This window comes from Pristiophorus japonicus, chromosome 10 (genome assembly GCF_044704955.1).
Source record: "Pristiophorus japonicus isolate sPriJap1 chromosome 10, sPriJap1.hap1, whole genome shotgun sequence".
NCBI lineage: Eukaryota > Metazoa > Chordata > Chondrichthyes > Pristiophoridae > Pristiophorus > Pristiophorus japonicus.
The window spans coordinates 207,129,687-207,156,443 of record NC_091986.1 but is presented as its reverse complement, the minus strand read 5'-3'; the positions used below and the strand labels follow the sequence as shown (position 1 = coordinate 207,156,443).

The window sequence follows — 26,757 nt, the reverse complement described above, 5'->3', positions numbered from 1 at the left end:
TAGCCTTGGAGGGGGTGCAGAGACGATTCACTAGGCTGATTCTGGAGATGAGGGGGTTACCTTATGATAGATTGAGTAGACTGGGTCTTTACTCGTTGGAGTTAAGAAGGATGAGGGGTGAACTTATAGAAACATTTAAAATAATGAAAGGGATAGACAAGATGGAGGCAGAGAGGTTGTTTTCACTGGTCGGGGAGACTAGAACTATGGGGCACAGCCTCAAAATACGGGCGAGCTAATTTAAAACAGAGTTGAGAAGGAATAATTTCTTAGAGGGTTGTGAATCTGTGGCCATTCTCTGCCCAAGGAAGCAGTTGAGGCTAGCTCATTGAATGTATTCAAATCACAGATAGATCGATTTTTAACCAATAAGGGAGTTGAGGGTTATGGGGAGCGGGTGGGTAAGTGGAGCTGAGTCCACGGCCAGATCAACCATGATCTTTTTGAATGGCGGAGCAGGCTCGAGGGGCTAGATGGCTTACTCTTCCTAATTCTTATGTTCTTGTAGGAAAGTACATGAATAAAGAACCAATAAATGTGTACAAAAATTTGGTAAAGCAACAGTTGGATTATTGTGTGCAGTGTTGGTTTCCCATGGGAAGGCCATTAAAGTCTTGGAGAATGTACAGAGTAGATTTAGCAGAATAATGCCAGGGACAGAAATCTATATATAGAGACTTATTCTGCAGATTATTTTTGCAGAGAAGGCCAAGAGGAGATATAATAGTGGTGTTTTAAATCATGAAGCGTTTTGATAATGAGTAGGGAAAGGCTGTCTTCATGGTTGTAAAGTTACTGACGAGGTTGTTAAAGCATGGAATGGTTTGCCACAGGGAGTGATTGAGACAGAGGTCATTGCATTTGTGAAGGTAAATTGGATAAATATTTGAAGCAGCGGAAGCTGCAGGCCAGTAGGATTATATTTGAATTGCTCTACCAGAACCAGGGGGAATAGAACATGTCCAGGGAATTATAGACCAGTCAGTTTAACATTGGTGGTAGGAATCATAATGGAAACCCTGCCAAGGGAGTGAATAGAAGAACATAATGAATAATCAGCATGGATTTCAAAAGGGAAAGTCTTGCTTGACCAACCTTACCGCTTAAAAAAATTCAGTAACCGGGAGTAGACAATGGTAATGCAGTAGATGTAATTTATCTAGAACAAGGTCAGAGCATGCAGAGTTGGGGGACAAGTGGCAGAATGGATTGCAAGCTGGCTTCACTGCAGAAAGCAGAGTTGGAGTAAAGGGTAGCAGAAAGTGGGTAGTGGTCCACAAGGATCAGTGCTGAGACCACTGCTGTTCACAATTTACATTAACGATTTAAATGTTGGAATCAAAATCCCAGTTTCTATATATGTGAATGACACCAGAAGGCCAGGGAAAAGAGTGGGAGAGCATTAGTGATAGGGGATTCAATTGTAAGAGGAATAGATAGGCATTTCTGCGGCTGCAACCGAGACTCCAGGATGGTATGTTGCCTCCCTGGTGCAAGGATCAAGGATGTCTCTGAGCAGGTGCAGGACATTCTGAAAAGGGAGGGTGAACAGCCAGTTGTCGTGGTGCATATAGGTACCAATGACATAGGTTAAAAAATGGGATGAGGTCCTACGAGGCGAATTTAGGGAGCTAGGAGCTAAATTTAAAAAGTAGGACCTCAAAAGTAGTAATCTCAGGATTGCTACCAGTGCCACGTGCTAGTCAGAGTAGGAATCGCAGGATAGCTCGGATGCATACGTGGCTTGAGTGGTAGAGGGGAGGGATTCACATTCCTGGAACATTGGAACCGGTTCTGGGGGAGGTGGGACCAGTACAAACCGGATGGTCTGCATCTGGGCAGGACTGGAACCAATGTCCTAGGGGGAGTTTGCTAGTGCTGTTGGGGAGGAGTTAAACTAATATGGCAGGGGGATGGGAACCTATGCAGAGAAATAAAAAGGAGACACAAGCAAAATATAGAAAGGAGAAGAGTAAAAGTGGAAGGCAGAGAAAACCCAAGGCAAAAAACAAAAAGGGCCACATTGCAGCAAAATTCTAAACGGGCAAAGTGTGTTTTTAAAAAAAAAAACCTGAAGGCTCTATGCCTCAATGCGAGGAGTATTCGGAATAAGGTGGATGAATTAACTGCGCAGATAGCAGTTAACAGATACGATGTGATTGGCATCACGGAGACATGGCTCCAGGGGGACCAAGGCTGGGAACTCAACATCCAAGGGTATTCAGCATTTCGGAAGGATAGACAGAAAGGAAAAGGAGGCGGGGTGGTGTTGCTGGTTAAAGATGAAATCAATGCAATTGCAAGGAAGGACATTAGCCTGGATGATGTGGAATCGGTATGGGTGGAGCTGCGGAATTCCAAAGGGCAGAACACGCTAGTGGGTGTTGTGTATAGACCACCAAATCGTAGTGAGGTTGGGGACCGCATCAAACAAGAAATAAGGGATGTGTGCAATAAAAGTACAGCAGTAATCATGGGTGACTTTAATCTACACATTGATTTGGCTAACCTAACTGGTAGCAGGAGGCGGATTTCCTGGAGTGTATTGGGGATGGCTTTCTAGACCAATATGTTGAGGAACCAACCAGGGAGCTGGCCATCCTAGACTGGTATTGTGTAATGAGAAGGGACTAATTAGCAATCTTGTTGTGCGAGGCCCCTTAGGGAAAAGTGACCATAATATGGTAGAATTCCTTATTAAGATGGAGAGTGACAAAGTTAATTCGGAAACTAGGGTCCTGAACTTAAGGAAAGGTAACTTCGACGGCATGAGGCGTGAATTGGCTAGAATAGACTGGCAAACGATACTAAAAGGGTTGATGGTGGATAAGCAATGACAAACATTTAAAGATCACATGGATGAACTTCAGCAAATGTACATCCCTGTTTGGAGTAAAAATAAAATGGGAAGGTGGCTCAGCCATGGCTAACAAAGGAAATTAAGGATAGTGTTAAAGCCAACGAAGAGGCATATGAATTGGCTAGGAAAAGCAACAAACCTGAGGACTGGGAGAAATTTAGAATTCAACAGAGGAGGACTAAGGGTTTAATTAAGAGGGGGAAAATAGAGTACGAGAGGAAGCTTGCAGGAAATATAAAAACTGACTACTAATCTTTTCCTCTTCACATATTTATAGAAGCTTTTGCAAAGACAAACTTGGGTCCCTTGCAGTCGGATTCAGGTGAAATTATAATGGGGAACAAAAATGGCAGACCAATTGAAGCAATACTGCGGTTCTGTCTTCACGAAGGGAGATACAAATAACCTTCCGAAGGTACTAGGGGACAGTGGGTCTAGTGAGAAGGTAGAACTGAAGGATAGGCGGGAATTTGTGTTCGGGAAATTGATGGGATTGAAGGCCGATAAATCCCTGGGGCCTGATGGTCTGCATTCCAGAGTGTTCAAGGAAGTGGCCCGAGAAATAGTGGATGCATTGGTGATCATTTTCCAACAGTCTATCGACTCTGGATCAGTTCCCATGGACTGGAGGGTAGCTAATGTAACACCACTTTTTAAAAAAGGAGGGAGAGAAAATGGTCAATTATAGATCGGTTATCTCGACATCAGTAGCGGGGAAAATGTTGGAATCGATCATGAAGGACGAAATAGCGCATTTGGAAAGCTGTGACAGGATCGGATCAAGTCAGCATGGATTTACGAAAGGGAAATCATGCTTAACGAATCTTCTGGAATTTTTTGAGGATGTAACTAGCAGAGTGGACAAGGGAGAACCAGTGGATGTGGTGTATTTGGACTTTCAGAAGACTTTTGACAAGGTCCCGCACAAGAGATTGGTGTGCAAAATCAAAGCACATGGTATTGGGAGTAATATACTGACGTGGATAGGGAATTGGTTGGCAGACAGGAAGCAGAGAGTCGGGATAAACGGGTCCTTTTCAGAATGGCAGGCAGTGACTAGTGGAGTGCCGCAGGGCTCAGTGCTGGGACCCCAGCTCTTTACAATATACATTAACGATTTGGATGAAGGAATAGAGTGTAATATCTCCAAGTTTGCAGATGACACTAAAGTGGGTGGCGGAGTGAGCTGTGAGGAGGATGCTAAGAGGCTGCAGGGTGACTTGGTCAGGTTAGGTGAGTGGGCAAATGCATGGCAGATGCAGTATAATGTGGATAAATGTGAGGTTATCCATTTTGGGGGCAAAAACACAAAAGCAGAATATTATCTGATTGGCGGCAGACTAGGAAAAAGGGAGGTGCCATGAGACCTGGGTGTCATGGTTCATCAATCACGGAAAGTGGGCATGCAGGTACAGCAGGTGGTAAAGAAGGCAAATGGTATGTTGGCCTTCATAGCAAGGGGATTTGAATATAGAAGCAGGGAGGTCTTACTGCAGTTGTACAGGGCCTTAGTGAGGCTTCACCTGGAATATTGTTAGTTTTGGTCTCCTAGTCTGAGGAAGGACATTCTTGCTATTGAGGGAGTGCAGCGAAGGTTCACCAGACTGATTCCAGGGATGGCTGGGCTGTCATATGAGGAGAGACTGGATCAACTGGGCCTTTATTCACTGGAGTTTAGAAGGATGGGAGGGGATCTCATAGAAACATATATGATTCTGACGGGACTGGTCAGGTTAGATGCGGGAAGAATGTTCCTGATGTTGGGGAAGTCCAGAACTAGGGGACATAGTCTTGGGATAAGGGGTAGGCCATTTAGGACTGAGATGAGGAGAAACTCCTTCACTCAGAGTTGTTAACCTGTGGAATTCTCTGCCGCAGAGTGTTGTTGATGCCAGTTCACTGGATATATTCAAGAGGGAGTTAGATATTGCCCTTACGGTTAAGGGGATCAAGGGGTATGGAGAGAAAGCAGGAAAGGGGTACTGAGAATGATCAGCCATGATCTTATTGAATGGCGGTGCAGGCTCGAAGGGCCGAATGGCCTACTCCTGCACTTATTTTTCTATGTTTCTACCAAATTGGGGGGATAATCAATACTGAGGAGATCTGCAATAAATTACAGGAGGACATTATTAAACTTGCAGAATGGGCATACCATTGTCAAATTAAGTTCAACACAGATAAATGTGAGGTAGTCTGTTTTGGTAGGAAAAATAGCAAACCAAGCACACGGGTTTCTTGCTAGAGGTATAGAATTGAAAAGTAGTGACGTTATGCAAAACCTGTATCGAACCTTGGTTAGACCGCACTTCGAGCACTGCGTGCAGTTCTGGTCACCATATTGTAAAAAGGATAGAGGCACTGGAGAGGGTGCAGAGAAGATTTAAAAGGATGATACCAGAAATTTGAGGGTCTACATATCAGGAAGGTTGGGAGTCTCTCCTCTTGGAAAAAGAAGGCTGAGGGGTGACCTAATAGAGGTCTTTAAAATTGTGAAAGGTTTTGATAGTGGATACAGAGAGAATGTTTGTTTTCACTTGTGGGGAAGAACAAAACTAGAGGCCATCAATATAAGATAGTCACCAAGAAATCCAATAGGGAATTCAGAAGAAACATCTTTGCCCAGAGAGTGTTGAGAATGTGGAACTCGCTACCACAGAGTGGTTGAAGTGAATATTATAGATGCATTTAAGGGGGAGGCTAGATAAGCACATTAGGGAGAAGGGAATAGAGGATTCTGCTGATGGATTTAGCTGAGGAAAGACGGGAGGAGGCTCGAGTGGAGCATAAATGCCAGCATGCACTGATTGGGCCGAATGGCCTGTTTCTGTGCCATATATCCCATGCAGAATAGACAGGACATGAGCTGACTGGCCACCTCCAGTACTGTAAACTTCTGTGGTTCTGTATAGAGAAGATCTTGCATTTAACATCTGTAAAGAGAAGACAAGTTGACAGATCTGCAGTGGGTTTCCTGCATTTATTTTCCTTTTTATTTCTCCAGTAATATGTCTTCAAATCATGACCTGGGGATCAGGCAAACCATATAGATTTGGTAATATAATTATTCACACATTGGAACATGCAGAATGGGCCTGACCATAACTAGCAGGTTTTATTTCCCAGTTTTTGACAGATTAATTGAAACACTATCTGGAGGGCAGTGACTAGTGGACTCCTGTGAAGGCCAGTTCTGGTCCCCCTTTGTTAACATTATTCATATAATATGAAGGAGATTATAATTTGTAACACAAAATTTCCTCGCAAAACCAAATTATGTAACCGAGTGATAAGATTAATATTCATAGGTATCTAAATCAATTTAGAAGATAGTCGAAGGAGGAATGGCAGATGGAATTTAACGTGAATATTTATAGTTTCTCTCTTTGCCCACCCCATTGTGAATGCTCCCCCCCCTTGCTCATTTAAGTGTGAGAGGGGGGCACGCGCTCTTACACTCTCTCTCATTTACACTTTTAAAAAATCTGTACTTCTCATGCCCAAAGAAACAATTGTCTTCTGGATCATGGTTGTTAGTGCAAGGTTGCTTGATAACCATGGGAAGCAAGCTGAGGACTTCTGTGCACTGCAAGTATGAGAACCATGATTTCCAAGTGTGTAAGAAGTTAAAAAATAGTGAAGGAGGGAATGAGGGTCTTGTAATTACACACCATTGTCAGCTTCAATAAAAGTATGTCATTACTTTTTATTTGATTTGCATGTGATTATTTTCAGTGAATTGTCTTTTTTAGAAACCCATGTTAAATAGATGCCACGAGATGAGTAGTGCAGGCGAAAAATGTCACATCGATGCAGTAAAAGCTGCACTTCAGAAGTCAGGGCTGAGGCACATTATTGGGGCTTTGCTCAATCTCTGGCTGTGATGTACCTGACCTTAATGCTGAATAAGGGCTAGAAATGGGTCTTTTGGCGATAGTGGTTATTTCTTGCGCATTTTTGAGCAAAAATACCGTTGCCAATACCGTTATTTTTTTAAAGTAAAATTGGCAACAAAATGCACCCGACAGTGAAAATCAGCGTTACCTGAGGATTTGCGGTGGAAACCGCGGTCCACGCCAACTTTAGCCCGAGGCCGATTACCACTAAAAGGACGGGCCCTCGGACACACACACACACACACACAATTGCACAAAACAAAAAATGCTTTAAAAAATCCTTAACTAAATCGCTGCAAAAGAATTAAATGAAAACTATTGGGGCTCAATTTTCAGCACCATTCTACGCCTTTTTTTTTTTGGAGCAAACTAAAATCTGCAGGTTATGCCAGAGCTTCTGCGCCATCTTAAACTACTTGCGTCCAACTTGTAGTTCCCGTTTTTTTTTGGCTTAACTGGTGGGTGCCATTTAATTTCTGGCCATTTAAGCGAGTTTGGCTAACTAGGATTTTTTCAAAAATGGCGCAGAGCACCGTTCTGAAAACCCTTGCGTGAACTTAAGAAACTCGGCACATAGAAGGCGCAATTGTTTTAGCAGAGCTGAGTTAGGTTTTAGAGGGAGGGAAGAAGACACGGCACCGGTGGCGGGAGGGGCCATTCGGTCCAGGATGGGGGCGGGAGCCCTTTCGGCCAGGGATCGGAGCGGCACTGGGGGCGGGTGTGTCCTTTTGGCCAGGGATAGGAACAGAGTATGTTTCCCTTTCCAGCCTCAGCTCATCAGTGTCCCTTGTTACCCTGGCAACCTCAGTTTTTGGTGTAGACCTTAAGCTCCACCCACAGAGCTTAAAGACAATCTGCACCACGCCATATTCAAAATTTATTACGGTGGAACTTGCAACTTTTTTGGTGCAGTCCGCCACAAAAAATCGGACATACCTCTACAACTATGCCAAAAATCAGCAACGTGGAAAATTGGCCCCAAAAACTTAACTTTTTTGCAGGTCTTTGTACTTACTGCTGTTTCTGGGGATGCAACGCAGCCTTTTAACCTGCCGTTTATTTTTGCGCTGCATGGCATTATCGCTTTTTTGGCGTTGCACGACCACAGTCCGCTCTTCAGCTGTATTTCAAAACAGCCAGGGCGCACAACTTTGGTCACTTTAGGTGAACACCTTTTAGCGTCAAAACAGCCAAAATATTGCTGAAAAATTGTGTGCAAGGCTGTCCAATTTCTAGCCTTGGGTGTCTTAAGTTAAGAGGTCTGTTCCCAGCACAAATATCACCCTCCTTGATCACAATTTAAAAAAAAAAAATGTTTTAGCATGCAGTTTAAAGGTTGTTTTTTTTAAAAATAAGGTAATTATGGCAAAATGATTTGCACGGATGTGGCTTAAAGTGCATTCACTCCATGTCCTTTTGAGATGAGCTCAAATCCTGGCAAGTTTGATTTATTAATCTGAACCGACATGTTTTTAAATGCCCCTTTAATACACATTTTTATCGTAATGCAGGCTTTTTGTTCTGTTGCATTGTGAACAGTCCTTTACTGTCATATTTATAATTCCTCGCATTGGTCAGAAGGAAGATGATGCAAGGATATTTCAATGGTTGAGTTTTGGCTGCTGTTTGAAAAGTCCTGTCACAATAATGATCAAACATCTGTCTTCCCACTGCAAACTGCTCTGCAATCTTTGAGGAACACACAGATGAACTGGATATTAATTTAAAACTGATGAGAAATTTCTTAGAGGGTTATAAATCTATGGAATTCTCTGCCCCAGAGACTTGTAGAGGCTGAATATATTTAAGGCAGAAATAGATTTTTGAGCGGTAAGGGAGTAAAAGGGTTATGGGGAGCAGGCAGGGAAGTGGAGCTGAGTCCATGATCAGATTAGCCATGATATTAAATGGCGGAGCAGGCTCGAGGGGCCAAATGGCCTACTCCTATTTCTATAAATTGCACATAAAAGCTATGCATAGCTACTCTTTTAGTGGTCTTCCACTGCTGGTTACTGTAATGCTACAGTTAGGTAAAAACCAGCTGAGTGTTTAGGTTGGTTACAAGAAAGTAGTGTTGCATTGGAACCCCATGCCCCCACCTCCCTGCTTGACTTCAGTTTTCATAGTTAAAATATGATAGTTTATCATACCACTACTATATGTAGACATGTCAACCAAAATGTTGTGACCAGATCGTTGCATGGATGAAATGCTGGGCCCCCACACATTGCAGCCGGCTTACAGAAAGACCAGCTGCATGCTGCAAAATAAATGCGGAAAGTGTCTCATTTACCCCTCTCTTCCGAGACTTGGGCTAGAAAAGCAGTTTAATTGTGATTCATGCTTCTGCCACAGCTAACTGTCTGTTCAGGTCCCACTCGAGAAATGAGCGCACATTCTAGGTGGACACTCCAGTGCAGTATTGAGGATGACTGAGGGTACCGTCTTTTGGATGAAACATTACTCTGATCCCATCTACTGTCTCAAGTGGGTGGAAAAGATCCCATGGCACTACTTGGAAAAGCTGGGGAGTTCTCTTTGGTACCCTGGCCAATATTTATACCTCAATCAGCACCACTAAAACAGATTATCTGGTCATTATCACATTGCTGTTTGCGGAAGCTTGCTGTGTGAAAATTGGCTGCTTTGTGACATCATCATTATAGGCGCAGTCCCTCGGAATCGAAAACTTGCTTCCACTCTAAAAGTGAGTCCTTAGGTGGCTGAACAGTCCAATCAATACGAGAACCAGAGTCCCTGTCACAGGTGGGGCAGATACTCGTTGAAAGAAAGGGTGGGTGGGGAGTCTGGTTTGCTGCACGCTCTTTCCACTGCCTGCACTTGATTTCTGCATGCTCTCGGCGACGGGACTCGAGGTGCTCAGCGCCCTCCTGGATGCACTTCCTCCACATCAGGTGGTCTTTGGCCAGGGACTCCCAAGTGTCAGTGAGGATGTTGCACTTTTTCAGAGAGGCTTTGAGGTGTCCTTGTAACGTTTCCTCTGCTCACTTTTAGCTAGTTTGCTGTGAAGGAGTTCCAAGTAGAGCGCTTGCTTAAGGAGTCTCGTGTCTGGCATGCGAACAATGTGGCCTGCCCAGCGGAGCTGATCAAGTGTGGTCAGTGCTTCAATGCTGGGGATGTTGGCCTGGTCGAGGACGCTAATGTTTGTGTGTCTGTCCTCCCAGAGGATTTGCAAGATATTGCGGAGACATCGTTAGTATTTCTCCAGTTACTGTACATGGTTCATGTCCCTGAGCCATACAGGAGGGTAGGTATTACTACAGCCCTGTAGACCATGAGCTTGGAAGATTTGAGGGCCTGGTCTTCCATCACACTTTTCCTCAGGCGGCCGAAGGCTGCACTGGCACACTGGAGGTGGTGTTGAATCACGTCCTCAATGTCTGCTTTTGTTGATGGGAGGCTCCTGAGGTATGGGAAATGGTCCACATTGTCCAGGGCCGTGCCGTGGATCTTGACTGGGGGGCAGTGCTGTGCGGCGGGACAGGTTGGTGGAGGACCTTTGTTTTACGGATGTTTAGCGTAAGGCCCATGCCTTCGTACGCCTCAGTAACTACGTCAACTATGTCCTGGAGTTCAGCCTCTATGTTCGCAAACACAGGCGTCGTCCGCGTACTGTAGCTCGATGACAGAGGTTGGGGTGGTCTTGGATCAGGCCTGGAGACAGCGAAGGTTGAACAGGTTCCCACTGGTTCTGTAGTTTAGTTCCACTGTAGCAGGGAGCTTGTTGACTGAGGTGGAGCATGGCGGCGAGGAAGATTGGGAAGCGGGTTGGGGCCTGTCCAGGCGTGGATTGCGTCTGTCGTGGATCCGTTGGTGAAGATCACGGCCTGCATGTCGTCGTGGAGCAGGCGGAGGATGGTGACGAACCTTTGGGGGCATCCTAAATGGAGGACGGCTCTCCATAGACCCTCGCAGTTGTGACGTATGAGATCGTTAAAAAGCGCTATATAAACACAAGACTTTTTTCTTCATGTGATAGATGCATAATTCATGAACCTGTTCTCTACAGTATATGTTCTCTCTGACTGTCAATGCTAGAACAATGGGGTTTCTCCAGTTTATTGAATTGCATTAGCTTAACAGTGCTGGGAAGTCTTGGGGGAAAACTGACTTCAAGTTTCAGCTCGCTCTGAGCTGCTGAAACAAATACGAATAGCAGTAATAAAAGTGCCCTGTTGTCAGGAGCAATGTTCCCTCCAATTTTTGGGGGGTATGCAGTGTTTTCAATTTAAAAGCTGGCACAGTGCTGTTTTCACAATTTTAGCCGTTTGTTCAGAGAAGTTTTCATTTGGGTGAACAAGAGGAGAGAAAGCAAACCAAGTAATCTGAATATTCTGCTAAATCTATGAAAAGCTAGCAGAGAAATAATGAATTCCCTAATTTTGTAATATATCTACATTCACTTTTTAAGGCTCTCATTTTGTACTCTGCATCTTGCAATCTTTTATATTAATTACCTTAAAATATATGACTGCAGAGTTTTTAATCCTGATTAAATTATAAATCTCCAATTGAAGTGGCACATTTTCACCTTACTTTGGACTTGATTTCAAATGAAAGTATTTTATTACCCTGCTACAGATGTATTATTTGACGATTTTTCACATTCCTGTGATATGTCTGCAGCTAAAACCATCTAATTACACTGTTACTTCACTTGTATTTATGCCTTTTTTGCTCCTTCATTCATGTACTGTAATCATTTTGTCTTGGGAATTTTGCCTTTTACTGGGTCTGTAACCCCCCTGTGTATCATGAATGGCAGTATGAATCTGTTTGCTTCATACCTTCGTTTTGGTCCAGGACTGCCACCTGCTGGCTGACTCGAGCTGTGTCATGAGTCCCAACTTTTCTCATTTGTTGTAAAGATTATGTTGTGCCCACAGAGGGATTTCAACTCTCAGCACCTGGGTTGTTGGTCCACTCCCATAACCACTAGGCTACCAGATATACCACTCCTACCCAGTCTGGCCTACATGTGACTACATATTACATGGCTAATTCTTGACGTTCACTCCATCCCGCTCCTTGCCCACTGTCTAAGGCTGAACAAGCTTGCTCGCAACTTTGGTATCCTATTTGACCCTGAGCTGAACTTCTGACGGTTAAGCGTTCCAACACCAAGACCACCTGCTTCCACTTCTGTAATATTGCCTGTCTCTGGCACTGCCTCAGCTCATCTTCCGCCCCTGCCCCCTCGCCCGAAATTAAGCTTATCCAAAACTCTACTGCCCATATCCTCAGGTGTACCAACTCCCGTTCACCCATCACTCTGCTCTCTGACCTACATTGGCTACGAGTCCGACAGCACCTTGATTTTTAAAATTCTCATCCTTGTGTTCAAATTCCCCCATGGCCTCGCACCTCCTATTTATTTAACGTCCTCCAGCCCTACAACTCTGATTTATGATCTCCTCCAATTCTGGCCTCGTGCGTATTCCTCATTTTCATCACTCCAGTATTTATGGCCATGCCTTCAGCTGCTTTGGCCCTTGGCTCCAGAATTCCATCCCTAAACTTCTGCTTCTTTACCTCCTCCTTTAAGTCATTCCTTAAAATCTACTACTTTGACCAGTTACTTCCTGGATAGACAGGGACAGTCTGCTTGAGTTGCTAGTTCTAGATTTCCCCTTTAAATGGTAGGTTTCTATCAGGATGGCTGACTGTGGAGCAGAGCAAATGGCGTGTCTCCACTCGAGTTTTCTGTTTCTAGCCACTCTATTAAATACCCCCTCTCTTTGCACTTAGCATGATTCTTGCAGATGTTAATCGAGCTCTGGTAATCTGCTGAGTACCATCATCATAGGCAGTCCCTTGAAATCGAGGAAGATTTGCTTCCACTCTGAGTTCTTGGGTGACTGTACAGTCCAATATGGGATGCTCAGGACCCTCCCGGATGCTCTTCCTCCACTTAAGACAGTCTTTGGCCAGGGATTCCCAGGTGTCGATGGGGATGGTGCACTTTATCAAGGAGGCTTTGAGGGTGTCCTTGAAACGTTTCCCCTGCCCACCTGGGAATCACTTGCCTTGTAGGAGTTCCAAATAGAGTGCTTGCTTTGGGAATCTTGTGTTGGGCATGCAGACAATGTGGCCTGCCCAACGGAGCTGGTCAAGTGTGGTCAGTGTTTTGATGCTGGCCTGACGAGAACACTGATGTTACGTTTATCCTCCCAGGGGATTTGCAGAGTACCATAACAATTTATTTATCTTTTTGACATAGTGAAGTAATGAATGCAGTGAAAAATTACAGGCTACTATCAAACAATTAATTAGTAGTCGTTTAAGAATCTGCTTGAACTACTTTAAAATCTTCTGTATCTCAGTTGCCTATTTTATCATTAGTATTTTACATAGAACTGCAAAGAATATACAGCACAGAAACAAGCCATTTGGCCCAACTAGTCCATGCCAGCGTTTATGCTCTACTCATACCTCCTCCCCTTCATCAACTCTTATCTGCATAACCCTCTATTCCCTTCTCCCTTGTATACTTATCTAGTTTCCCCTTAAATGCATCGATACTATTTGCCTCAAATATATTTGTGATCTAAACGTAGCATCGCTGTATACGTGTTTCATATATTTAGAGATAAATGATGCGCACACTTCACAGTATTTTTGTGAAATAGGTTTTGAAGAATGAATATCCTTTTGCTTCTGACGTGCCAACTTTCGAGTTGCCGAAATTGCTGGTGTGGGGGAGCTGAATCAACATCAATGGAGAGAATCTTAAAACCCTGTGCTTCAGCTGTGTGTTTTCACCTCCCTCATCCTGTCGGGCTCCTGCTAAGACTCACTAAAGCATGAAATTACAAATATTCACTCAAGACGATTTCACAAGCCTGTGACTACTTGCATTGATTTTATGTAATGTTTTAACTGGGGTCTCATTGATCATATATCTTGGTTGAGATGGAACAAAATTCTCATTGTATCTTGTGCTTTAAGGTACATTTGTTTAGAGCAACAAATATGAAAGTCAATACATTACCTTAATTTTTGACTTGTTTAGAAAAGTTCCTACAATTACATTACTTATGCATAGCAGCTATCAATGCTTCTTTGAATATCAATAATATTCAGTGTCTAGACTCTGAAATGCTTTAATTTTAACCACATCAATGCTGTATGTATTCTAACTTGCACCAAGTCCCAGTCACTTATCATCCCAGTGCTTGCTGAACTACATTGGCTCCCAGATCACTAACGCTTTGATTTTAAAATTCTCAATCTTGTGTTCGAATCCCTCCATGGCCTCGCCCCTAGCTATTTCTATCACCTTCTCCAGCCCCACACCCTCCATGAATTCTGCATTCCTTGAACTCTGTCCTCTTGTATCCCCGATTTCCACGACCCCACCATTGGCTCCCGAAACCTTTGCCTCGCCACCACTCTCCTCCTTTAAGACACTCCTTAAAGCTACCTCTTTGACCAAGTTTTTGGTCACCTGCCCCAATATCTCCTCCTCTGGCTTGGCATCGATTTTTGTCTGGTTGCACTCCTGTGAAGCGTCTAGGGATAGAAACATAGAAAATAGGTGCAGGAGCAGGCCATTCAGCCCTTCTAGCCTGCACCGCCATTCAATGAGTTCATGGCTGAACATGAAACTTCAGTACCCCCTTCCTGCTTTCTCGCCATAACCCTTGATCCCCTGAGTAGTAAGGACTTCATCTAACTCCCTTTTGAATATATTTAGTGAATTGGCCTCAACAACTTTCTGTGGTAGAGAATTCCACAGGTTCACCACTCTCTGGGTGAAGAAGTTTCTCCTCATCTCGGTCCTAAATGTTTTACTATGTTAAAGGTGTTCAAAAAATGAAAATTGTTGACACAGCAGCTTATCAAATATGGAAGCTTAAAAAAAATAAATCTGAGACTTGCAAGCTTGTTGGGGGTTCAGACATACTAAACTGAAGGAGCAAAGCTCATGTGTTCTTTGAATATTATGTTAAGCTAGCCTTGAAATACTGGTATGTACTGTACACACTTTTCAATGTCTACTTTTAAGTGTGTAAATGCTAGTGAAAGGAATCATGTGCTAAATCAGTGCCAATTTATTGTTTGGGCATCAGGAGAAATAAACCATTTAGAGGAGGAAGTTTCATGCTCTCTAACTTCACACTGGCTGAGAATAACTGCACTGGCTGAGGTAACCACAAGTGGTGGGACACAAAACCGATTTCCTTGTTCTGCAGAATTGCTTCAGAGTGGGCTGTTTAATATTTGAATGTTGGTTAACAGAACATGGCTGTGCATTTAAAAGTACATGGGCAGTACTCTGCTTTATCCCGAGCAGTGTGTTGCCGACTTCTATCATTGTGAAGCAGGTACAGAAGTCGAAACAATACCAGTTGCATCAAGTTCACATTTATTCTGGGGTGTTCAGGAATCTCAATCTTACAGTTTGATGCTGAGTACTCGTGTGGCTTTTATGTATTTGCAGAATAATTACACGATTGTATTCTAGCAAATTCCACTGTAAAATGAAGAGCCCAGCAAATTTCCTGTAGGGTTGGGAAAAAACATTGGGCCAGAAATTGCTGGGAAAATAACTGAGTTATTGTGTAAATAACAGAAGAGCCTTCGCTGCACTCACTCAATAGCAAGAACGTCCTTCCTCAGATTAGGAGACCAAAACTGAACACACTACTCCAGGTGAGGCCTCACCAAGGCCCCGTACAACTGTAATAAGAACTCCCTGCTCCTATACTCAAATCTCATAGCTATGAAGGCCAACATACCATTTGCCGCCTTCACCACCTGCTGTACCTGCATGCCAACTTTCAACGACTGAAGTACCATGACACCCAAATCTCGTTGCACCTCCCCTTTTTCTAATCTGCCACCATTCAGATAATCTGCCTTTGTGTTTTTGCCCCCAAAGTGGATAACCTCTCATTTATCCACATTATATTGCATCTGCCATGCATTTGCCCACTCACCTAACCTGTCCAAGTCACCCTGCAGCCTCTTGGCATCCTCCTCAACAGCTCGCACCACCATCCAGCTTAGTGTCATCTGCAAACTTGGAGGTATTACACTCAATTCCTTCATCTAAATCAACTGACCCAGTCATTTGTGATTAAAAGGTATCCCATGAGTTGCTAATTGCCAGAAGTTGCTGGATGATGCGCACCGCTCCGCCAATCGCTTCGCGAAAACAGCAACCCGTCCTCAACCTCCCTGTGACTTTCAAGAAATTATTGCATTTGTGCTGTTGAAACAAATCAAGCATGTCACAAAGTTGGGGCTGGTACCAATGACATAAGGACGCTTTTAATGATGAGATTCCTGTTCCTGTAATGCCGCTCAACTTCTCCAGGCTAGAAGGGAACAATTGAAACTCTGGTGTCTCACTCCTGCAGGTAGTAAATTGTTCTTGGAGGTTTTTAAAATTTCAAATGTGTTTTTCTTTTCCCTCCCTCTCGCTCTTTAAATCTCATTGGTTAAGGAGATAAACTGTTGGTCCCATCATTCACCAAGGTCCCAGATGGCCCATTGCCCTCGCTCCAATTATCAGCTTGTATTTTCAGTGCGCACATTTTTCAAGCTGAAAGGTGTGGACAAAGATCTAACAAACAGGACATGCTCTGCTGCAGCAAATTCTGTGCCATTATTTTTGAATGATTGATCTGATACTTGCTGCTGAAACCAGATATGTGACCAAGGGAAGGTGATAGTTTATTTAAGAACCTATTGCTTGAGAATTGTATTTAGTCACAGGAGAAAAAACAAACCCACCATAAAAATGTTACCTTTTTGAAGGAATTTTCTAATTTGTGTAGTTGAGAAATGTTCTTGTATGTTGAGAACTCCTCAGCTGATGACTCCTGCAGCAAGAGGTAGCTTTTAGCTGATTAACAGACCTCTTTCAACAGATGGTACAAGTGGCCATAACACACTTGTGCATATGCACTATACTTGTTCCAACACCAGATGGTGTTATAGTCCTCTGGTGAAGCTGGTAGAGTTAGTTAGATTCTGATCGAGACACTGCTAAATATAATTTCAAACCTCCCAAAATGGTGTAGTTAATTGTCCTCTTTATGGGTCAAGTTTCGGGCCGCGCCTAGAACAGCGCAGCCCCGACATGGACACCCGTTTTTCGCGCCTAAAAGCGCGACAGAAATCTACCTCGTAATTCTCGGGCTCCTTGGTCTCGGAGCGCGGCGCGCAGACAGCAGCGGAGGGCAGAGCCACAGAAGTGCACAGATTCTGCAAGTGGGGTGGGGGGACGCTAAGTCAAATGAGGGAATGTCGTGCCGGCAGCCCTGCACATGCGTGTTGGAGCGCACGTGCAGTAGCCCAGAAACATTGGCACGCGCCCATTTTTAAAGGAACTGAAAGAAAAGTGCTGATTTGTCTCGTGGACCTCTGGAAAGGCTTGGGATTGAATTTTGGTGATTTTTTGGTGTCTGAAGGGGAGTGCTTTTAGCAGCACTGTTGAAGAAATCACCTGCTGAAATCAGTGAGTGCTGCTTTTCACTGCTAAACTTCCAGAACAGGTGCTGCATAGTTGCATGCAAATTAAGGACTGTGTTTTGAAAAATGAGTCAATTCAACTTTGCAATGGAACAACATCCACCAAGAACAAAGAATTTATTGCATGAGGAAGTGGAGATATTAGTCAACGTCATTGAGCAGAGATGGCCGGAGTTAGATACCAGCACAGAGGTCGCATAAAAGTGCCACCTAAAGAAATGAAGAAACGCTGGAACCAAGTTGCAGAAGATTACTGCGCAGTGCTGCATACTATGAGATCTGGAAGCCAGTGTAAAAAGAAATGGCACGACCTTGGTCAAGTAGTTAGTGTAAGTAATATTTTCATTTTTTAAATGTAATTGTAACGTGACTATATGTCCCACCCTGCAGATAGACGCACTCTGTAAAAAGTTATATTTTACTCTACAGAAGAAATTGGCCCACAACAAAAGGGAAGCAACTCGGACAGGAGGAGGCACACCCAATCTGCATCCACTGACACCCTTGGAACAGAGGGTAGCTGCTATGATGAGTCGTATATGGAGAAAAGCAATCCGTACCACACAAGCTGGGCCTGCACGCGAGGGAGAGGGTAAGTCCTGAAAATGCATCGTGGCCCTTCAAATCAACCTGCTGCCTGGCCTGCTATGTGTGAGTACTCATGCCACCCATCCTGCCCCCTCCCTTGCCGTTAAACATTTGACTGTTCTGATGTATTTTGCAGAATATGATGATGATGACGATGCTAACCCTGAGGATCCTGAAGATACAGAACAAGGACCAGATGCGGATGATCCAGACTGGATGATGGCGATGACTGAAATGTCTACAGGGGAGAGCTTCCAAATTAATGTTTGAGCCCCTATTAAGGGGCATCAGAGTTTCAACCCCTTGCATAGGTTCTGGTTCCACCTTCCATGGTTTTGATTCTGACGTTGCGGGTCCCAGTGATGATGCTGATATAATGGAGCAGTTCACCCACCATCCCAGCCCACGGCTCGCACTAGAGTGCTGTCGTCTGGAACACCGAGTGTCCCTGCCCGTGCCTCCCAGTGTAGTGGTGCCGCGAGGCAGACCCAGGCAGAGGAGAAGGAGACTGGAGACACACTCTCCTGAGATGCAGCGTGCAACAGATGTGGCTCAGGTTGTGGCATTGGGTATGGAGACCAATGAGCTTACCCGATCACTCATGCGTAGCGTCAGTGCAGTGGGTGAAGAGGTGACGGTCCTGACGGGAGAAATAGCAGTAATGACACGGGAACTTGGGGGGGAATGTCCGAGGGAGTGCAATCGACGGAACAGGCCCTCGTGGAGGTAGCTGCTGCAATAAGGGCACACAGCCCGGCCAATCAAATGACACCCCCATGAAGAAGTGAACATTCACTGAGATGTGGATGAGAGATGGTTGCAGCCTTTCTTTGCTGCTTTTGTTCTTGTTCTTGATGTAGCTGTAGTAGCGTTTTTCAAATTGAAATTGTTTTGTAAGTTTTGTAACTTTACAACTTAAGTGATCTTAGAGTTTTATAGTGTAAATGCTCTCACATTTTGTAACTTGTTTAATTTTGCACCTAAAAGTGATCTTGAAGTTTAGGTGATAAGTTTTTTCACATTGAAATTGTTCTGTAACTTTACAAGTTTATAAGTGATAGTTTTTAAGTGCTCTTCAAGAATCATAATAAAAAGTGAAGTTTGATGCAACAAATATTTTATTAGTGACGTTAACTTTTCAATAAAATATTTTTTCATTAAAACTGATTCATCTTCCATTAACACAACACAACATAGGAACAACTTCAAAGAATAAACATGTCCATGTGCAACAGTGGCCATAGAGCCCTGAGGCATCAGTAATTGAAGTGTTCACGGATGAGCTGCTGGCGCAGGGCTCGAACAAGCATTAAAGGAGCACAATGGACGGCCCCCCTCCGACCTCGTGCTCCGGCATCAGGCACATGCATGGTTTCCTGATCGTCGTCGTCATCCTCATCCTGCTGTTCCGTAATATTATCATCATGCACTAGACCCTCACGTGGGTCTTCTGGTTCCACTACAAGCTCCTGCTGCCTCATGATGGCTAAGTTATGGAGCATGCAGCACACAACAGTGAAGTGACCGACAATCTGAGAGTATTGCAAGTGGCCTCAGGAATGGTCCAGGCATCAGAAACACTGTTTCAATATGCCAATGGTCCTCTCAATGATGCTGCGTTTCGCAATGTGCGCCATGTTGTATTGACGGTCAGCTTCTGTCTGTGTCACGCATAGGGGCGTCATGAGCCAGGTGGTCAGGCCGTACCCTTTTGTCTCCCAGTAGCCAGCTCTGCTCAAACATGTCAGATATAACGCTGTCGTGTAGGATGAACGCATCATGGATGCTGCCAGGGTATCTCGCATCGACTGACATGATGCGCTGCTTGTCGTCACACATGAGCACATTGATGGAGTGGAAACCTTTTCTATTCCTGTACTGCTCGGAATACTCCACAGGTGCTCGCAAGGTGATGTGGGTACAATCATTGCAGCCCTGTACCTTTTGGGAAGCCAGCAATTCTGAAGAAGCCCACAGCCGCCTCATGGATCGCTTGTGCGGTTATTGGGAAATTGATGAAGTCATCCCTCCGCACATACAGTGCAGCTGTGACCTGGTAAACGCAGGTATGTATTGCACGTTGAGAGATGGTGCACACATCTCCAGTTGTAGCCTGAAACGATCCCGAGGCATAGAAGGCAAGTGCAGCTGTTACCTTAATTTCAACAGACAAGGCAGTTGCCGTTCTGATTCTGGGCTGCAAAGCTGATCTCAGAATATCACAGATCTCAACGACAGCTTCTCTGCGGAAACGCAGCCTTTTGACACGATCAGTCTCGCTCATGTCCAAGTACGAACGCCTGGCTCGATATTACCGATACCGACGTGGGTAAGGTCTCCTGCCGATCAGCCTACGGGCTATGACTTTCCTGGTGCGGTGAGCTCTAATCAATTCTCTCCTATTGTGAGGGATGGTTTGCAGGGGGTCAGCTTTCCCTTATGAGCGGTTCCGAATCGCTCCCACACCCTTGGTTCTAGACACTGGAATTATGAAGGGACTGTGACAGACTTGGACAGACAATCGGTTTCAAGGTAGGAAGCAGGAATGGCTTTATTGTGTTTAAAAAGAAGTAAAAGGCACACCTTTAATAACACACACAGACCAATACACACTGAAGGGTACAACACATTGAATAAAATGTCAAATTACAGCCAGTGGGGAAAAGAATACAGCTTAAACTCGAAATGGGGTAAAGAGGAGAATGCAGATACATTTACACAAGTTATCCCTGCCTCCCCCCTCCCAATTCCCCTAACTAAGTTATAGTTCTGAGGGTTCAGGGGCTATGCTCACCAATCCCTTTAGACAGTTGCCAGTGAATCACGGTTTCGGGGTTCGCTGCACTTGGCCTTCTCGGCGAGCCGTACCCTGGACGGAGGAGAGGACTTCGGACTGCATAGTCTTCGGTTGGGGTGCGTCCGTTGATGCGGTAAGTTGCGTTTTGGATGTATGGGGTAAGTACCCACTTTCTTTGGTTAGGAATAGTTTGTTAGTCCCTTTTGGTAATTTCTCCCCCCGTTGGGTCGTTCAAAAGTAGATTGTAGAGTGGTTGTCAATTTTGTTGCTGACAACCTTCCGTTTTGTGGGCCTTGTGCTCGGTCAGTTCTTGATGAGTTCTTGTAGGTTCCTTCACGACTCCATTTCTTCACTCCGGCTGCTTGTGTCTGTGTTCCAGTCTGTGCTCTGCTTCTCTCCTGTCTTCTAGTTTCTGTGTTCTGCTAGTCTGCGTGCTGCTCCTTTCCTTGTAAAAACTGGGGGATAGATATATAAAAAAAAGGCTCCGTTTTCTCCCATCAAATCTCTTGGGCTCTGTTTAAACTGTACTGTCCATTGATTTTCAAATGTCTCCTTTGTTAGCAGTAACTTGATTAGGGTGTGAGAATGTGCTATAACTGGTTTTGCATTGTTTTAGGATTGTCCAGTTTCTTGACCATGATTTCCATTGTGCTTGATTGGGTAATTCGATTATCTTTTAGGGGGTGAATAGTTCCCCCAGACAGTCTGGGATCCTTAATACACAAATTTAGCCCCACCTCCTGTATTTGGTAACTCCTTTTCGCAGCCAAAATGTTGTAGAATCTTAAAATTGATATGTTCCTTCCCATAGATATTTAGGGGATCTCAAGCTTCTGTAATTTAGGTCCATTTTGAATTCCATTTCCTATGAGTCCAAACACTGGTGGGGGGGGGGGGGTCTCCATGAATGCATTCCCTTTTATCCCCCGCAGGCTTCGTCTGCCCCTTTAAGCTCATTTTAAAAGCCCAGAAAGGGATTCTTCTTCTCCTGTAGGGGAAAGGTACCTGGAATCTTTGCGAGATATTGGTAAATTCTACACTATACACTTGCCGGCGAACCATTGCATAATCCGTGGTGTTGACAATGCAGCACCCATTCTGCAATTACAAATTTAAGTTTCAAACTGGCTATGGGGGGCTGGCTGCCTCTCCCTGTCCCTGGCCGAATGGCCTCAGCTTCCTTTGCAGTTCGAAGGCTGCTTGCTGTGTCTTTGGTTGCCGTTGAGCCACTGATGCTGTCCGTGTCTCCTACATGGAAGGAAGGCCTGCCTGAAGCACCGCAATATTTTGTATTTGCTTTGTTTATAATCTTAGGATGGCTCTTTATTTGTATAAGTAAGACTGTTGAATGCTTGTAAAATTTAATTACTTCCCTCCGCCTCTCTCCCCCCCCACCCCCCCCCCCCCCCTCAGTTCTCCAAGCCTGATTTGTAACCTACGCCTGATTTGTAAAGTGTAGGCAAGGTTTTTCTTAGCGTACACAAATCTAGACTTACTCCATTCTAATTTAGTTTGGAGTAAGTTTTCACTGCCTAAACTTTCAAAACAGGCGGAAGTGGCCGGACACTCCCCCTTTTGAAAAGAAAATCTGTTCTATAAATGAAACTGTTCTAACTGACTAGAACTGGAGCAAATTAAATGCCGAGAATTGCAATTTCTAAGATACTCCATTCTTAAACCAGTTGCTCCAAAAAAATTGGAGCAACTCAGGCCGAAACTTGACCCCTTACTGTGTTGTGTGTTTCATGCTGAGAATTGCTATTGTAATCTCGGCTAAGAATTTGTGCATGTACCAATGTAGCATCACCATGTCCACATTTATGCTGGTAACTCCGATAAATACTCTGTTATTTTTTAGCCCTTTTTAAAAAAAAAAGATAAAACTGTGCTATATGTATGTGTATATATTGCATACATGATCGATTTTGACTAAAACAGCATGTGGGGTCGGTGTGGATAATAGGGGAATATAATTCTTGGGAGTCTGGCTGGTAATTTATATTGACGGCTATCCATGTATAAAACTGCCCCAGAAATGGGTCTCATTTGTGCTGATATTTTAGTTTGTAGTATGTTCAGGGGTTGGTGACTTTTTGGTAATTATATTCAAGTGGCCCAGAAGCCTGAGATCTTGTGTTCTGTTCTGCTCTTTCAAAGTTGAATATTAATAATCTGTAATCCACCCTATTTCTCCAAATAGTATTTCAATTATATACTTGAATTAAAGGGACCTCATTATGCATAGTAATAATTATCTGACATTTGGTAAATATGATCTATATGTAATGTTACATCACCTGTGCCAGTGTTATATTTTTATATCTTGATAGGGTTTGATTAATAAAGACTTGGATTTATATAGCGCCTTTCACGACCACTGGACATCTCAAAGCGCTTTACAGCCAATGAAATAATTTTGAAGTGCAGTAACTGTTATGATGTAGGAAAAGCGGCAGCCAATTTGTGCACAGCAAGCTCCCACAAACAGCAGTGTGATAATGACCAGATAATCTTTTCATAATTAATTTAAATTTTGTTACAAAAATAATTTATACTCCTGGAAAAAGTAATCAAGCATCTTAGTTCATAAATCAGGTTAGTATAAAGAAATGCTAAATTTAACTTGGAGTAACAATTTTTTTTAACAAGATAGGTTGCATTACATAGTAAAGCTGGAATGAAAATATGGTTTGTTTTTTTAGTTTTGCTTAAGACTGCATAAAGGTTGAAGTGTAACTATCAGTTAATGAACTAGTTGTTACCTGAGGCTGACTGGTGTACCATACTGTTTCTCATCACAGACCAGCAATGCACTGATAACCATTGCTTAACTCTATCAGCCTTTATGGCTTTTAAAAGAGAAATAGGTAAATAATTTGAAAAATAAAAATTTAGAAGGGTTAAGGGAAAGGATGTCTTTGAGAACCAGAATGGGCCAAGCTGTTACCATCAATGCTGTAACAGAGAAATCCTCAGTGGAATTTTGTAATACATGTGTTTTTGGCTTCTCGTATAATCACGCACTGCAGCTATCACTTTCCAAATGTTTGCAGATTTTAAAAACTTGAATTATCATTGACTCTTGACATTTCTCACTACACTTTCAAAATCCAGATTAGGAGGCATTTTAATCATGGAAGCTGACAATTGTCAATCTATGTAATCTTTCGATTATTGGTGACTTTTCTAGAGTTAACATTAGTCTAATTTTTCTCGAGCATTAATGCTGCATCAATTCAGATCTTCTGATAAATCTTTGCTAAATTGGGGTATCCAACAAACACTTCAGGGATACAATTTGTGAGCATAAGTATAATTTTTGTAAAATGCAGATTTTCTGAGGTGATTTAATTCCAAATCCTCCCGGTGTCGTATGCTCTTATTATCTGGCTACACCAAAAACTGTGTGCTTCAGGCACCGATTTATATCCTCCCATCACGTCGGCTTGCTCAGAATGAGCTCCATGGGATGCAGCTGTTCATTTGAGCTGCGCTCCAAATCACGGGTGAAGATGGGCCAACACGAGGCTGGTGTCAAAGGATTGAAGGGTGTTTGGGGAAGAGGAGATTGCCGCAATATGGTGGAGCAAGGTGGTTGGAGGGGTTGAAGATGAGGTCAAAGAGTTTAAGTTTAATGTGTTTGGGAACAAGGGGGCAATGTAGGTCAGTGAGAATGCAGATAATAGGTGAGCAAGAATCCATGTGGGGCATCATACGTGCAGCTGCATTTTGGACAAATTGAAGTTTGTGGCGGATAAGATGCCTGCAAAGAGGCCATTGGAGTAGTTGAATCTCAAGAAAGAAAAGACCTACATTTATAAAGTGCCTTTCATGACCACCGACATCTCCAAGCACCGCAGTCACTGTTGTAATGTGTGAAAATGTGGCAGCCAATTTGTGCACAGCAAGCTCCCATAAACCGCAATATCATAATGACCAGATACTGTTTGTGATTGAGGGATAACTATTGGCCAGGACACCGGTGATAACTTCCCTGCTCTTTGAAATAGTGCCACAAAAGCCGAGAGAAAAGGATTTCACTGGTGGAGGAGCTGAGATATGAGCAGAGGCAGGTAGTGATGTGCAGATCTTGGCAATGGATTAGATACTGGGTTTTAAAACTAATTTTTTAAATTCATTTTATGGCTGAGCGTCGCTAGCACCGTCAGCATTTATTGCCTATCCCTAACATTGTGCATTGCGTCATACAGATTATGAAGGTTTTGTACAATCTGATACAACTACAAGGAGTAGCCGAGGGGGAACATACAGTCAGTGCCACAAGAATTAAAGAGCCAAAACGGTGGCATTGGTTTTCCCAGTATTCAGTTGTCATTCCTTCAAGACTAGATGTGGGACAGTCAGCCTGATGGAGCCGAGGTGGTCAGGAGATAGTGGAAAGATAGAGCTGGGTATTGTCAGCATACATATGGAAGCTGATCTTGTGCCTGTGGATAATGCCACGGAGGAGCAGCATGTCAATGAGAAAGTTGATCGGATCAAGGATATGTTGTTTGGGAACTCTGGAGGTGTGGGACAGGAAGAGGAGCTGTTGAGATACAAACATCTTGATTTAAAAAAAAATTAATCCTGTGACAAGCTTACTCCATCTATGGCACACATGGATGTAAATTTCAGGACATGCGAGATATAAATTTGCTTACAGGAAACTGTGTTCCACTCTGGGGAGAGCCCAAAATGTGACTGACTTTTTACAGCTACCTTCCCTAATTCTGTCCTACTTCTGTCCTTTCTCCCTCCCCCAGTAATGCACCTTGTGACGATTTGTTACATGAAAGCTAACAAATATGTTGCTTTAAATTTATCCAGAATGGCTATTGGAAGGGTCAAAGTGTTACTGTATGTTTTGGAAGAATCTCTGTGTTTTGTGTGTACTGCAATGGCTCGGTATGTAATGACCTGGGTTAGTAATTCACTTTGCATTCTAGGAAAGTCCCATGGTCGGTCCTTGGTCTGTACCATGTTAGCTGGCTCTTGGCTGAGGCACAGTGGCATCATGCTGCAAAATATGCAGGTGTGGGCATGAGAACAGAAACTGGCTTGACTGTAATGGCCTTCTAAATAATGCTGAGGCTCCTGCATGGTGAATCCTGAGCATGAGATTGCAGTGCAGCTCGTGACTGCAATGGTATGTTAGTATAAATCAGTACTCTCGGTGGAGATGTTGGAGGAGAGAGATTCTAAAGCATGTTTTGTAGCAATAATATCGCAGTGGCTTGCATTTCCTGAACACATGAAACCCGCAGCTTCCCATGTCTCTGAAGTTAATGTGATTTGAGTGAAAAAAATGCAAGAACTTTCCTTGCTTCTGGTGCATTTCTGCTTCAAGTTGTACCTCCCAGCATCCCTAGTCTCTGCATTTGGAATTACCGTTCTCAGATTATGTATACGTAAAGTACCTTGCTACAGAATCCCACAAAGAGGTTAATCCAGTGCATAGAAATAAAGCTACAGTCAACAGGTCACCCAACTGTCCCAAGAAGAATGCGACTTAAGCAAAAATAGCCGTGCACAATGTATTGAATGCCGTGTGAACTCAGTTGTACACTGGGAGTGTGTAAAATGTTTTTTCTTACTGCATAAAATTCTGGGAAAAAAGGGGGTACTGCCTGGACATGATATAGCTTGTATGCAATTGGCAAGTACACACACATTGAATCCCCATCTCTTGCATATGTTATCGCATGAATTAATGTTGTAAACTGTGTGCAAGATGAGTTCCTTGAATTTTTTATTTAAATGCCCACTTCACAAGCAGGACAAAGCACAGCAGAAAGATGCGGAACTGAACAAAGTCTGATGAATGGATGCTGTGCTCGGTTGAAACCCTGTTTTTTTTTTTGAGACGTAGAGGAGGTTAAATCTAGTCCAGAATGGTGATAAACGTGACTTATAAAGGACCAAAGTTAATAATTTGATAAATCTTGGTTTTGTTTCCAATCGTTAGTTGAAGTCACAGGTAGCTCGCTTGTTTAGGAAGTGGAACTTTTCTGCTGATGCAGCAGGAGGTGCTGTTCTGAATTTGTTGGGATGCGTTGCATATTAAGAGTCGAGGGGATTCCACTGTGGAAGTGGAATGTACCAAACCTGCT

General features: G+C 43.6%; 1 protein-coding gene across 1 annotated transcript in view; it reads left to right on the top strand.

Moving 5' to 3' along the window:
• The window catches only part of prkx (protein kinase X-linked), a 137,429-nt gene that overhangs the window by 62,507 nt on the left and 48,165 nt on the right, over nt 1-26,757 (top strand). The window lies entirely within an intron of this gene.